The following is a 16,688-nucleotide window of genomic DNA, read 5'->3' on the forward strand; positions in this document are numbered from 1 at the left end:
GAACATGTTAAAATAATAACAAATGCTGAGCTTGACTTTAACATATATAAGTATTCAGGCTTTGAAATTGAGTGCCAGCTAGCTGATTTGTTATCAAAGGGCTTGTCATTTGTTCCAACTTACCGAGGAGACATTGCAAATGCATTATTTGACTTAAAGCTTTTTACAAGGAAGGTTAATTTTAAATTAATCTTCCATCAACATGAAAATGTAAGTGAATATGTGGTTCCAAGCACCACCGTGTGTGTGGGGGATACAACAGCAGTGGACTGATGGCGGGAATGCCAGCATTATATACTCACAGCCCACTACAAAACAACCCCTGACAGCCTGTCATATGTGCAAAGCTTAGTATGTAGATGGAGGACAGAGTTTAGAACACAGGCCCATATGTGGAAAACAGTTGGCATACACTAAGCAAGTCACTGGTGTTATAGGATAGTCTGCAACATACCCTTTGTCAGGGATTTGAGGTTAGAAACATAAATGGATATTGCCATGTACTGATAGCATTCAACACACACACTGCCAGTGAAATATCTGCCACAGGACCTGTGTGGAGGACAGACAAAACATGATAGGCACACCTCTGGCCATCAAGAGGATAGACCCACAGTTGAGAGCTATGCAGGCATACTGCATTCCAAGGTAAACTAGTATGTACACACAAACCCTGTAACACCAGTACTATACAAAGCATAACACAACTCTACTCACACTCTGTCTGTAGTTCTGGAACCTCCTACAAATATGTAGCTGGCCTGAGTGTGCAGGTTCTCCTGTAACAGGTATTGCTACCTGCTGTCTGTAATGCTGTCTGTGCATGGGGATATCAGGTGTGTATAGCAGGTATATTTGTAGACTATTGCTTCTGTAATAGGGATTGTCTTCACAGATATGAGGTGTGTGAGATGTCACATCTGCTTTTAAAATGTGCGCCATTGGCTACTGACAGGCATCCCAAGGACATCATAGTACAGTACCGCTGCTAGCACGTAATACTCCTGTGGACTACAGCAGAGATATTGGCTAATATATGTGGACATTCTGACACACACTGGAAAGTCCAGAAAGTGTACACAGAACCCCTTAGTGCAAGACATGTGGATCAAACCTGACAATGTGGATGTTAACAGCCATGTAGATGGGTATAACAAGTAACGACTGGTCTACATTTGCCCCCATAGGTTATGCATTCACAAACTCCTGTCTTTCTTGACACATAATAACCACTGGTACAGATGTTACATGGCCACATACTACCCACTAGATATTGACATACATCTGTACAGCATCCCACTGCTCTGTATGACATACATGACTGTTAAGGGAGGACTGGCAGCAGTACATCTGGCAAGTGTCTGGACATGACATCTCACTGGGTACATGCACTAATCTTCTAGGCATGTAACAAAGCACTATGCAGGCTACAGGTAGACTGGCTCAACACTGGCCTACATTTCCTACTGGAGAATGCACATGTACCTACATATATAGCAGACTCTACAGACATGTCACAGCACAGAGTACATTACATCAGTGTGAAAGTGCATAACCACAGCCAATGTGAACACAGCCATGTATGGTACGCTAGCATTATATTACAGTATATGGACTATTTGTTCAACACCATCCTCATATGTGCCACTCACACACTAACCTTACATATACTGGGCCGCTACACAGTGTGGTCTGATGTCTGTCTGTGGTATGGGACATGTGTGTGTATGGCCCTACAAACATGTAAGCCGATAGGGTAACATACACTGGAGCAGCATGTAACATCAGCTAGAATGGGACCAAGAACAATGACATCTACCACAGTCTGTACACAGGCCAATGTACATATTATCAATACACACACTGTCACCTTATGTACACAGACCTCAGTGCTGTACACACAACCACATAATGTCCTGGTGATGTCATCATATATAACCCCTACTATACATAACATGTGTAGCAGTCTGATATCTCACTGGCTTGTTATCAGTTATGATGTCACTAATTATGGTGTACAGCACATATGCACCTCTTACTGCAAGACATATGTACAAAGATTGACAGAGCTGTGGCTGGAGGCACATACACATGGCCAATATTGACAAGTTGTTGTGCTAACCTTATAAATTTATTGTTGTAACAAGGTTTGTTGCTTCATATGTCCTATGAGGGATATGAAGTCAGTAACTCATGGCTGTCACCATCTGCAGACTGCAATCCTTATACTACCTTCTGCAGTCCACAGATATGTACTCTGTGGGTGACACATGAAACAAAAGGCACCACATACTGCCCAGTCTGCAGATGACCCTACGGATGGGGTTCCCTCATAAACATAGCACTAACATGGCAGTTATTAAGACATGTAGGACAGCCATATCCACACACACCCTGTTAAACCAACATTACTCCAAATGCAGTATAGCAGCACTTACAGTCTGTAGTCAGGTCAGGCACACCCCCTCCTGTGTGTTCATAGGTTCATAGGTTCATAGGTTCGTACTAGGCTATCTGCCCTAGGGCATTTATAAGCCTAGCCAGAGTGTGTGTGGCTTTCACCACCCCTTAGGATGAGAATGCTATGCCCATTTAGGGTTTAGTTTACTGTGCCTCTGTCTAGTAGTGACACAGAGATGACCCCCGGGGTAAACTTACGATCTCCCATCCACTCGTCAAGACTTCTCTTGAATAAAGTTAGTGAGGGGCTCTGCCTAACATGGATTGGGATTCTGTTCCAGAGTGTAGTTATGTATCTGTCCCTCCAGCACGTCCTATTTATTTCTGTGTTGAGGTTTAAGTCTCTTGCTCTCGTGGCTCTGATGCATTTGGATTTTTTGAGGTGGAGCATGTCCATTAATTCCGGATTGGACATGGCCTTGTACGTTAGGCTCAGGTCACCTCTGAGTAGGCGCTATGTGACTGAATAGAGCTGGAGTTTTTTCAGTCGGGCAGCATATGACATATGTTTAAGACCCTTTATCCTCTTGGTGAGGAACTTTTGGGGTCTTTCCAACTGCTGCAGGTGTCGGCTAAGATACATCCCAAATGGGGCATTGTACTCAATCATTGGCCTAATAAGAGATGAGTACAGGGGCACAATGACCTCTCTTGATCTAGATGTGAAACCCTTCATGATAAGGTGGGCAATATAGAAGGTCTTCCTAACCACGTTGGCAATGTGAGTGTTAAATGAGAGGTTACTGTCAACCTGGGTCCCTAGGTCCCTGATTACCTCTTCCGTACTTAATGGATTACCACCTATGTGGTAATTTTGTTTTTCCCAAAGGGTATGACTATACATTTTTGGCATTAAGCTTAAGGCCATGGCTCTGGCACCAATTATCCATTTATATGAGTCCTCTCTGAAGGATGTTTGTGTCCACTGGAGTATCAATTATGGCGCCCAATTTGCAGTCATCTGCGAACTTTGTCAGCCACAATCCTCCTATGTTTGCCTGTACCTCGGAAAAATAAATGCCAAACAAGAGGGGTCCCAGGACTGAGCCCTGTGGGACACCGTTTGTGACTGGCTTAGAGTCTGACATAGCTCCAGCAACTCTGACCCTGTGGGTTCTGTCCTTGAGCCAGTTTACAACCCATCTCATGACATATGGGTTTACATTTAAGCTGGTGAGTTTGTCTATGATGCCCGAGTGTGGTATTGTGTCAAAGGCTTTTGCAAGGTCAGGGTAGGCTGTGTGAACTGCTTTACCTTCATCAATGGCCTTAGTGACAATTTCAAAAAAGTCAACCAAGTTCAAAAGGCAGGATCTGCCCTTGACAAAGCCAAATTGGGTAGGATCCAATGTCTGTAGGTCCCCAATGTCTTTGTTTATCAGTTCCATATTGATCCTCTCCATAGCTTTGCAGACCAGGCTCGTCAAGCTTATGGGGCAGTAATTTCCAGGGTCCGTAGAAGCACTGCCTTTGTGAAGTGGGACCACTGTTGCCGTACGCCACTCTTTGGGTATGTATCCTGTAGTAAGGCTAAGATTAAACAGCCGCCTTATGTTTGGGTTTAGTTCCTCTTGGAGTTCATGTAGCACACAGCCCGGGACACCATCTGGTCCCATTGATGCTGTGTTTTTAGCTGTAGAGAGGGCGGCTCTCACCTGGGCATCTGAGATGTTAGGGAGGCTACACTCAGCTGGGATAGTTATTTCTCCTTTTGGGGGAGGAGAAATTTGCACTGAACCTATCTGCCAGAATGTTGGCAATGTCAGTGGGTTCAGTGTATTTATTGTCATTTTGGACTAACTCTGAGCATATCTGGGAGTTTCCACCCAGGTTTCTAACATAGCTAAAGAAGGCCTTATGATTGTCTTTTGTGTCTTTTGTGATTTTTCTCTCAAAGTTGGCCTTGGATGATTTTATGAGTGATCATAGTTTTTTGCTACTACTGATCAGAGATGCCTTCCCATTTAGGGATTTTGCTCTGTCATGTAGTAGCTTCCTCCTTCTGTTGTAAAGTTTGTTTATGGCTGGGGTCCACCAGACCAGGCACCTGCCTTTGAGGGAATGGGTCTTGGTTTTATTTGGGATTGCATGATCCATGCATTCTTGAAGGTGCCTGTAGAAGGCATTTGCAAAGGATTCAGCAGTGTGGGTTGTGGTTTCTACTGGCCCAGGGACCTTGAAGGATACCACTTCAGTCTTAAGAAGTGTGAAGTTGGCTTTTGAGAAGTTCTTCACTGTGGTCTTTTGTGCAGGGGGTGGGGGCGGGATGTGGATTTCCAGTGAGAATAATTTATGGTCTGATCTTACCAATGAGAGATATACTTCCTGTGTGGAGCATTTTGTCCCCATGCTTGTGATGATCAGGTCTAGTACATTGTCTCCTCTTGTGGGAATGGTGACTAGTTGCTCCAACGCATTTGAGTTTATGAATTCTAGGAACCTGTGGGCTAGGGTGTTTGGGCTTGAGTAATGTTCCCAGTCTATGTTTGGGTAGTTGAAGTCTCCCAATATGATGGTATTTGGAGAGACATTTATACTCTCCAGTGTCTTCAGGAAGGCTGTGTGAGTTTCCTGAGTTTGAGAGGGTGGTCTGTAGCATGCTACAAATTGTAAGGCAGTTTTGCCTATGGTTAGTTGCACCTGGATGGTCTCCGATGCTTCGTGCATTGCCACTAACCTGGAGGTGTGGGTATCTTTGATGAATATGGATACTCCCCCTCCTTTTGTGGTTCGGTCCAAGTTTTGGGGCCAGAAAGCATGATATGAGGTAAAACCTGATAGTGCTGGGGTGCTCTCAGGAGCCTTGAACCAGGTTTCAGTCACTGCACAGACATCGATGTTCTCCATACTGAGGAGGGCTTCAAGGGCATGCATCTTGAGGTTTAGACTTCTGGCATTGAGCAGCATTACCCAGTGTTGCCCTGTTTCCACAGTGTATGTTGTTATAGGTAAATCTCTAATCCATCTGAGATGCTGTTTGCCAAACAACAGAATGAGTTCCTGCTCACAGTGAATGAAAAGGCCCAACACCAACATGATGTTCCTAGATATTGGAGTGTGTCTCCATGCAATTGGCAATGGGAATGTTACCACAGCTGTTCCACATGCAATCAGCTATAGGAGGGCTGCAGTAGCCATCAGCTGATCATGAGCATCAATTAAAATACACATGCTGCTGCCTAAGCAAAGTAGGTGTAGATCTCCACATCCACCAGAGAGGGAGTGAGAGAGGCAGGCAGTGGCAAGATAAAGTCAGGGAGGGGTGGGAGAGTAAAACGTAAGCATGTTTGTGTCACACACCTACCAGCAGAGGGTAACAAAGCCCTGTCAACTATGTTGTGCTATCACATTTCTATGCAGTTATCAGATGCATCACATAGGTTACATGTTGAGGAGCAGCCAGAGAGCTATACAAGGCTAGGTGTTGGGTATACCTTGGCATCTGCCCACATGATAATGGTCTGAATTCTGGCTCAGGGGTGAAGTTTCTGAATTTGCCCACACAGGTGGGTATTGTATTCAACATCCAGTCACCTGGGTGACTATTGTGTGTGGCCAATGCTGTGCATTTCTTGCCATGTATGTGTTCCTTATTCCATGACATGGATGGTGTCTGGGATGTGCACACCTCCCACATGCATGTACAGTGGCATGTGGAACTGTACCTGGGGTGTCTGGCCCATTTTGTGTACATAGATTATCATAAGATGTGCCAGTCCTGGCCTCATGTGGTGGGAACTGCTAATGGACAGCAGGTTTACCCTGCACCTACATTGATAGCATGATACTAGCATTCCCTGGTGTCGGTGGCATCTGTCCATACAGGGTATGTTTTCAGGCATGGTATGTCCTTTGTGGATTACATTTCATGGCACCACAGGTGGTCCAAATGTCCAGTGGGGAACATGGGAAAGGTGCACTGTCAGCATGTATGTGCCTATTGGACAGATGTGCAGGGTGCCATGCCCTCTGTAGCCCACTGCAATCACACCATGGTTACTATCAGTGGGCAATATGCAGGGTACTACCAACATAACAGATGTTGCCTAGGCAAGTGTGTGTGTGTGTGTGTGTGTGTGTGTGTGTGTGTGTGTGTGTGTGTGTGTGTGTGTGTATGAGACATGGGTTGAGAGTGTTCTCTGGGAAATGCTAGAGTTGCTATATTTGTTTGCCTGGCCTTGATGTCACATGTAGAGGTATGGATTTGCAGGCCAGCCTCTTGGCTATTTCACATCTGTTATCCCTGCATGGTGGACATTGTGATATATACTAGGGCCACCATATAAGATATCAGCAAAACCCACTCCACTTTGAGCCCAGTTGTTACACATTCAAAACAACCACCATGCAGGATACGAGTTACAAACACAGACAAACACACACACCTGTCATGTCTGGGATTAGAACTCCTACCTAGTTAGTTTATTACACTACAGCACTATGCAGTTATAGGTCGCAACACAGAGATTATTGAAGTACTTCTTTCCCAAAGGTGTATTTCACACTGAATGACATCAGCAGGATTTCCAAAGTAGGGCATTTGAATTGTAGCGAGTATGCCTAGGCTAAAATGCATTGTTCCCTACACAGACATTGAAACACACACAAAACATCCACAACCGACATGTGCGGACTAGAACCCCTACCAGCATTCTATATTACATTACACCATGACACAGTTAATGGATGCCCTATGGGGATTACTGGAGTACTTCTTCCCCAAAGGTGTATATCACATTGTATGACATCAGCAGGATTGCCAAAACAGGGCATTTGAATTGTAGTGAGTGTGGCTAGGCTAAAATGTATTGGTCCCTACACAGATATTGAAACACACACAAAACAATCACAACCGACATGTGGGGGAATAGAACCCCTACCAGAGGTCTATATCACACTACAGCATGACTCTGTTATAGGATGCACCACGGGGATTACTGGAGTACTCCTTCCCCAAAGGTGTATTTCACAATGAACGACATCAGCAGGATTGCCAAAGTAGGGCATTTGAATTGTAGTAAGTTTGGCTAGGCTAAAATGCATTGCTCCCTACACAGACACTGAAACACACACAAAACATCCACAACCAACATATGTGGGAATAGAACCCCTATCAAAGTTCTACAGCACACCACAGCATGACACTGTTATAGGATGTTCCACGGGGATGACTGGAGTACTCCTTCCCTAAAGTTGTATTTCACAATTAATGACATCAGCAGGATTGCCAAAGTAGGGCATTTGAATTGTAGTGAGTGTGGCTAAGCTAAAATGCGTTGCTCCCTACACAGACATTGAAACACACACAAAACATCCACAACTGCTATGTGTGGGAATAGAACCCCTACCAGAGTTCCATATCACCCTACAGCTTGACACAGTTATAGGACGCACCATGGGAATTACTGGAGTAGTCCTTCCCCAAAGCTGTATTTCACAATTAATGACATCAGCAGGATTGCCAAAGTATGGCATTTGAAGTGTAGTGAGTGTGGCTAAGCTAAACTGCATTGCTCCCTACACAAACAGAGACATACACAAACACACACACACAGTTGCTATGTCTGGGATTAGAACTCCTACCTAATTAGTTCATCACACTACAGCAGTATGCAGTTATAGGATGCACCACGGAGATTACTGGGCTGCACCTTTCCAAACGGTGTATTTCACAGTGTATGACATCAGCAGCCTTGACAAAGTAGGGCATTTGAATTACCGTGAGTGTGACTGGCTTAAAAAGCATGGCTCTCTACACAGACAGTGACACACACACACACACACACACACACACACACACACACACACACACACACACACACTTGCCATGTCTGGAATTAGAACTCCTACCTAAGTAGTTTATTACACTACAGCAATATGCAGTTATAGGACATGCCATGGAGATTGCTGAGCTACTGCTTTCCAAAAGGTGTATTTCACAGTGTATGACACCAGCAGCCTTAACAAAGTATGGCATTTGAATATTAGTGAGTGTGACTAGCTTAAAAAGCATTGCTCTCTACACAGACAGATACACACACACAGCTGTCACTGGGATTAGAACTCCTACCTAACTAGTTTATCACACTACAGGAGTACACAGTTATAGGATGTGTAAAGGAGATTATTGGGCTACAATTCTCCCAAAGGTGTATTTCACAGTGGATTACCTCAGCAGGCTTGTCATAGTAGGGCTATGGGGAGGGCAGTATGTATGCATGGGCCATAACCCATTTATGTCGAGGTTGACACACCACATGTGGGCAAACACAGGGTCATATTTCACAGGTATGTGTATACAGCTGCTAGATGGCTACTTCCTTGTACAGTCATATTGCACAGTTGGCACTTCCACCACAAATTCTGTAATACTGACAGATACCGGTGGCTAGTATCTACAGTGAGTGACATCTGAACCTCATGTGGTTGTGGCCCTTTGGCTGTGTGCTGGGTGGGACAGGCCTGGATGACTCCTTGTCACAGTCACCCTCTTCCACACATCTATGTACATCTACCTTTGGCTTATTATAATGTGTTGTCCTTAGATATATGTCTATATTCCCTTCCACTGTGTGTGCAAAGCATGAGTGGTGAATACTGAGGAGTGTCTGCACTAACATCTGTGACTGCCAGAAATGTCTGGTCCACTCGTGTTTGCAGATATGACCTTCAAATGTGTGAGCATGCCCAGTATAACCTTTCAGTATGTTGTTGACTGACATTGCCTTCATTTCTCTAAGTGTGTGAGCATGACCAGTATGCCCATCTGTATTGAATGTGTGGATCGAGTCCAGGTAGTTTGTACTGCAGTGAAGACCTTTGTGTTGTACCCCTACAGGTAGCATGCTGTTTCTGCAGGGTATCCGTCGATCATTTGGCAATATGGGGACAAACTGTGCACGGTATAGCGTGTACTGCAGGTGATTGTGCCTGTGCTGCTTCAGCTGCATGGTACTGCTGTTAGCAGAGATATTCAGACTTGTACTGTTATACACAGTGATGATTTCTGTCCTCATGGACTGTCAGGTGGACATTCTTGCTCACAGTGATGTCTTGGGGGAAAAGGGTGACTGCGGCTGTGTCTGGTATTGTGGGCAGACACCTATGTATTCATGGTAAGTTATGCCATTCTTTAGGGGGAGCTGCAGACACTTGGTGCTGGTTTGTGTATCTGGTTCAGCACCTTGGTACAGTACTGGCAGAGGATCCCATACTTGTACGCCCATCAGCATGACTGTATGGGCTTATCTTGCTGTGGCAATGCCTCACAGCTGTACAGATTCACACAGGTCAGCTAGGAACAGGATCCATGGATCAGGACATTTACCCTATTGTGGTGTGCGGGCAGGTGTATAGCCACCCATGTATGTGTTTGCAGCCAGGGATAGTGTGTGCACACAGCATGGTGTCAGACCCTGCACATCCCATTCTGCCCATGCTCCCACCCCGTTCTGTTATTCTAACCTCTTCCCTACATTATGCATACATTCTCTGATACTTTCCCTAAAGGTATCGCCCCATCACAGGTGTGTGTTAGTGTTGGTCCACAGTTCATGCAGTGGGACATGGTGGACATGTTACTGTGGTTTGTCCACATGGCCTTGCATATGGCTTATGTGCACTGTGTTATGTTGTTATTTAGGTGTCTGTGACATAACATGCATTGGCAGTACGTGTGAGACACCGACCTTTGGCAGATGCCTGTGGAGCATTAGGTGTTCCTGCATGCCAGATGTGGCAGGTCATTGCATTCTGTCAGTCATACAGACCCACACCACCATACAGTATATTCCCCTGGGATGACAGGGTAGGTGTGATAGGTGTTCATGCCAATACCTCCTAACAGTCTTGCTCAGGTAGTGTGGATGCTGGCAGGGTGCTACCTACCACTAGGGACACACCTGCATGAGACACCTGCACTGCATGCTGCAGTCTTCCTCTATTGCCATATACAGGTGGGGTCTTACTGTATTCCCCACAGCAGGGATATGACCAGAGATGTGCCTGTGGGTGGTGTTTGCATGAGCTGGGTGCATGTGTGCTATGGACACTACTTGCATCTGACACACACATATGCATTAAGCATTTCAGTTATGCTTGCATGTGCAGGTACACCAGCTGTTTCCCAATACATCAGTCCTACCTCCTTTGTGATTTGTGAGTGTTTTGGCAGACATCACCAGTATCCCCTACTATATGACCAAATAATGTGATGCACACCTGTATATATTTTTCCAGTGGTGTGTCCATTTCACAGTGACACAATATATACGGTATGTCTGGGGTACTTTCTCATGTGTACTGCTTGTATATGTAGACCAACAGCCATGCCATGTCAGTCTTTCCGATGGTGACATATTACCACCATACATTTACAATGGCTTACTGCTAGCTTGTGTTATACTGATTGGTATTGTGTATGGCACTGCAGTTGTGAGGACTTGTCCCTGTCATCAGCGGTAGTGGACAATAGCCACCAAGCTTACCTCAACATGCATACATACCGACCACTCTCACACGATATGGGACACACACCAACCTAACACACACTTATCTGCATATTGCGCACATGCTACAACCTATCCTGCTACCTTGACCATCTCTGTGCATCAGTGCTCCACTGGTATTAGGCCTACACATACATGTTACTACATTTCTACATAGGGTTGTGGGGGGGGCACACCTGACTGTTACAACATGTGTACATCACATTGTCATATTGGTTGGGGCACAACAGACCATTACTACATAATTAAGTAGGGTTGGGGTGAGCACACCTGACTGTTATTGCATTACTATGTAGGTTGGGGGCACACCTGACACTTGTACACATTTGCTATGACTGCACTGGTAGGTCAGGTACTCCATTTCATTCTGTATTCTAACCTATCATGCTGACTAGAGGCATACCAGTGTACTACAGATCTTAGCTTTGATTTACCTACATATTAGTTTCCGACTTCCTACCCTTCAAAACTGACATCCCACTGCCTGACCTGCTGTAGTCTGTCTGTGTAGGCCTGAGGGGGGGAAGGTTACCTATAGGCATCATTCAGAGGCCATAGCACAGCCTTTGTTTGTGTTTGTCTACAACTGTCCTGCTGGCTGTGACTGTTGTTGGGTATGTGAACCCCACTTACTGCCATGTGTGAGTCACTTACCTTGTGGGTGTCCCAGTACTGAGGGTGCTGCTGCAGGGCTGCCTATGTCGGATGCACATAGTACACTCTCTACACATGGTTGAGCACAGGTAGTGTCATGTTTGGCATTCCTTTTACTACATGTGAGAGTCATAGAGAGGTGTTATTCCTGGGTCCCTCCTGTGTCAATGTATATGCTATGCATTGCTTCTTTGCCAAGGCCAGGGCATACTGGGCATGCCTCCTTCTGCCAACTGGGGCAAGCTCAGGTTGTTCCTCTTCCGAGTCACTCTATGCCTGTGCAGGCCTTGGCAATGGTGGGGGCCTGTGTGGCCCTGACACGTGCTGTTCCTGCTGTAGCTGTTTCTGCAGGATCATATTGTGTAGCATGGCACATATGATGACAATTTGGGTACATGTAGCTGGTGAGTACTGCAAGGCTCCACCGGATGTGTCCAGGCACCAGAACTCTGACTTGAGCATCCCAAACACATGCTCTACTATAATTCTGGTCTGTGCATGTGCCTCATTATGGAGTTCTTATTCGGGTGTGTGTGCATTTCTGATGGGTGTCATCAGCCACAGCTCTAGTGTGTATCCACCATCCCTCACTAGGTGACTATGAGGGATGTCCCACATTAGCAAATCTCTGGTATAGCTGTGTCAGATGCCAGATGTGAGAATCGTGATAGCTTCCAGGGCAGCTAGCACACACATTCATTATTATGCCCTGGGCATCACACATAACTTGGCAATTGATGAAGGGGAAAGCCCTTGCGGTTGATGTTGACTCTACCCTGCTCACTGGGTGGTGATTTGATGCATATGTGTGTGCAGTCTATAGCACCCACTACCTCAGGGTATTCTGCTATTTGGTGGAACAGTTGCATATTGCTGGCCAACGCCTCACGGGTGTTGGGGAAATATATGTGCTCACCAACATGTGCTGACATGGCATCCAGGAATTAGTGGAGTACACTGGAGGCTGATGCCTGTGAGATCCCTATCATATCCCCAGTTGGCCTTTGGAAGGTACCTGTAGCTAGTATTCTTAAACCTACACATACCTTGGTATCCACTGGGATGGTTTCCCCGCTGTTATTTCTGTATGTCAGGTGTGGCCAGCACAGCTCAACAATTCGCTGTATGAGGTCCATGCCCACCCTATAGTGCTCCACTATCTCCAGCTCATGTAGCCCCTGGTAGGTTACTCTGGGTCTGTACACTCTTCTCCATCTCCTCACTAAGGGTTGGTCAACAGCATTCACATCCACACCACCCTCAGCCTCTTCCACAAGTTGTTGTGTGATAGCTATTGCAGCCCCTATCATTTTGTTTTGTTTGTTAAAATTTCCCTGCTTGTATACACTGGTGGTGTAGAGTGTGGGAAAAACCAGAGGGGAAGGTGTTTGCATAGTTTATAGTACTGTTCTGGGCTGGGCTGGCCTGCTGCCTGTGTAATTGGCTGATTCTGATACATTTCACCTGCCAACTATGTTAATTGTCCTAGATTACCTTCCTACTACTGTTTTCCCGTCCCATTGCCTTTCTGTTTAAGCCCTGAGGAGCACTGCACAAACAGAGTGTTCAAATGTGCACAGAGCTGCTATTACCTGGTTTACCTTTTTTTATTTTCTTTTAAAATGCGGTGCATGGTATGCACACCCACTTAGGCAATGTAAAGAGTGCTAGGCAGACTCAGACACACCCCCTTGCTTAGCTGTGCTTAGCTAGGAGCAAACCTGAGCCACATGGCTCCAATCCGCTTACAGTATGCCTGACACACACACCCATGATGTCAGCTAACTCCTAGGCTTGCACCAAGCTATTTCTACTCTTACACTGTTGGGAACTGACTAGCATTGCTGCGGAAAACTGGGATTCACTATTATTCTCCTCATTTGCATAGGATTGCCTGCTAATGCATAGTTACATGTCTCACACTGAGCCTTCCCCCTTAGCAACCACTACTCACTGGCCATGTTGTCTTCTGTCTGCCATTGACTTTCATGGCAAAATAGTGATTTTAGTTAGAATGCTTATTTTAGGTTTATTTTATTATTTTCCCCCTGATTCCATTTGTGCGTCACTGCCCTACGCTTAAACACTTGAGATCGGCTAAAAAAATAAAAGTTGATTTTTTTATTTTGTAAGGATTTTGCAATGCCAATTGGCTTATACTTGGCCATTGGCATGCTTCCTGACTGATGTGCAGCCTTTATCTGAAGCTGTCACTGCTCCGTTTTGGATTTTGCAGAAATGTACTTGGTTACTAATTTCTGCAGATTACATTAGTCCTGCATGGCCGGTGTCAAGCTTCCTGGATTGCAATTTCACCTCATTTGCATGGATTTCTCCTGCAAATGGGGTGATTTGCACACGGGGGCTTAGCCTGTGCAGGAATAGTGCAGGAGCACTCATGCATGCCCCTGCAGGCTGTTCCTGGATCGCACGGCAGACATATTGCCTGCTACAGCTCCAGCACTAATCCTGCACACCATGTCACTACACAGATATGCAAATATGGTCAGTGAAGGTCATTTGAAATGAATACAGAAAAGCAACTTATTTTTGAAAACACTTTCTCTTCTTGCAAAAGATTAAGTTGTATAAAGTTAAGCATTATGAAGCTGCAAATTACTTTGCAAAAGGATGAAGTTCTGTGTTACTTTCTTCGCATATAGTAGGTGAGCAAGGCTAAGCACAATCTTACTTAAAACATTTAAGGAAAACTGTGGATTGTGTAATGCTTAAAATGGATTTTTTTTAAAGAAAATGAGTTTATAGTGTTTTATATAGGGACATCCTTCTGTGGAACTTCCTGATGGCTTCATTAAAAAATAGAAAGGACAAGATAGGAAAGACTGAAAAAGGGGAGACAAACAAAGAGGGGAAAACATAAGAGAAACATCAAGGTGGTTTGTGCTGGAGGATGTGGGAGACGACAGGAACTATTTTTTTTCAGGGATAGTCCCCAATAGATTTTCAATTTTGTTTTTATATATGACAGGGTATTGTGGGTAAGAAATAGATAACAGGGTGAAGAGGGTACAGGAGAAAGGATAAGGGAAGAAGGGATGAGGAAGTGCCAGCTGGAGTCCCAGGCCAGAGAGCCACAAACATGTCCACTACCAGATGGTGTTGCAGTGGAGGACCCTGATGTTGAGGGGAAATGAGTCTGTGCTGGTGCAGCTATCAGCACCAACTGGGAGACCATGTCCTCTACATACTAAAGAGAAGCTTCAACTGGCTGAATTTTTCTGCCCACTATCTCCACAAGTATGTTGTCTACCAAGTTCCAAAGCCTCCTTTCCTTGAGGCTTGTCAGACTGCTACATGCCAGAATACCTGCAAGACTGGTGCTTCTGCCCCAACCCTGTGAGGACATCTAGGCAGAGGCCAATCTGTCCTTAGCATGGAGGTTATGTGCCCTGCCTGCTCCTGAGGGATTTGGAGCTGTTGAAAAGGGGCAATAAATGGGGGAGAAACAAAACAATAAGGGAGAATGAAATACATAATCAAAATAAGAAAAGCAGATATAAGAAGGGATTGGGAGAGACAAAACCAAAAAAGCACAATAAATTCACACATGATGTTTACATATTATTTCATACACTATTGAAATGCTGCAATAGAATCATTATTGAATTAAAACTTTTGCATGAGAAGTGTTTATGCATACAATGGGAATAATCATATGGGAAATGCTTGTGTACTTGGGTCGAATGATATGAGTAGTGTTTACGCATATTTCAGATGAATTCATATGGCAAGGGCTTGTGATTTCTTCTCAGGTTATGTACATATAAGGCATTCAGTACAGTACTAAATATGCCCTTTGTAATTATTAGATGTATTCAGGTTAAAAGCAATAGCATTATCTTGAGCTGTATTGGTTTCAGTTGCATTTCTTTCATCTACAAAGCTATAAAACTGATTTTTGTTATTACCGATACAGAAAACAATTGTAAAGAGTAAAGCAATTGTACACACAGATATTTCTCTATTTTTTACAATAATATAATGATTTCAAATCTATTTTATGTTTCTTATATATATTATAAACTAGTAAAACAGAATTTTCTTGGACTTCAGTTATACTTACCAGAAGATTTAACCAGCCTTTCTACTCTTTCTTGCTGGTGCTTGTGATTATATTCTATTTTTTCCTCAGTTGTAAATAAAAGAGAGGGGGCAATTCTTGTTAACCTGTCTTTGCACTTGTTTATATATATGTACATACTCTCTTGTCTTATAACTCCTTATTCTTTTCTTTTTTATTTTATCTTACACATGCATAGCTGTATAAATTTACACAATACTGTGCCAGTATGAAATGTGTGTGGAATGCTGTTTTCAAAATGCTATGCTGTGCATGCATCACTGCGTCCAGGTATAACTTATTCACAAAAACAAAAATGTAGCAATTCATGGAAGTTTGCATTTCCTTTTCTGTGCAAATGTGTTTGATTTTACATACAATGTAGAAGTAAAACAACATTTCTCAATACAGTTTGCACTACTGATTCACTTGACACAGCAACGTCCAATCCCCTCTTGCAACCCCTGCTGTAACTGGGGAGTGGTGTCTCAGACTTCAGCCATGATGTACGTGCAAGCAGAAATACTTTTGAATAAACAACTGTTTTAAGCAACTGTAGCTTGTGGAATAAAATAGGTAGGAGTTCTAATCTCACAGCAGTTAACATGTGTGTGTGTGTGTGTGTGTGTGTGTGTGTGTGTGTGTGTGTGTGTGTGTGTGTGTGTGTGTGTGTGTGTGTGTGTCTGTCTATGTGTGTCTGTGTTTGTGTGTGTCTTCATTCATCTATCAGTCTGGAGACAATTGTACAGCAGAATGTGAGTCCTCAGCTATGTCTGATACTCCTACCCCAAATATCTTCTTCTCAGCATACACTGATGATGTCATCCCTTATAAAATGCACTCTGACACTATCAAAGCCAAACATCTGTGATGGCGCTAGCATAACATTGCAGTATGTGTCATGTAGTACAGCAGATTTTTTTTTCATTTAGTTTTTTTTTTTTTTTTGCTATGTGTGTGTTTTTTGGGGGGGTACATGTCACTCT

Source organism: Protopterus annectens, chromosome 2.part0, assembly GCF_019279795.1.
Source record: "Protopterus annectens isolate FY-2018-M chromosome 2.part0, PAN1.0, whole genome shotgun sequence".
In the NCBI taxonomy this organism is placed as follows: domain Eukaryota; kingdom Metazoa; phylum Chordata; order Ceratodontiformes; family Protopteridae; genus Protopterus; species Protopterus annectens.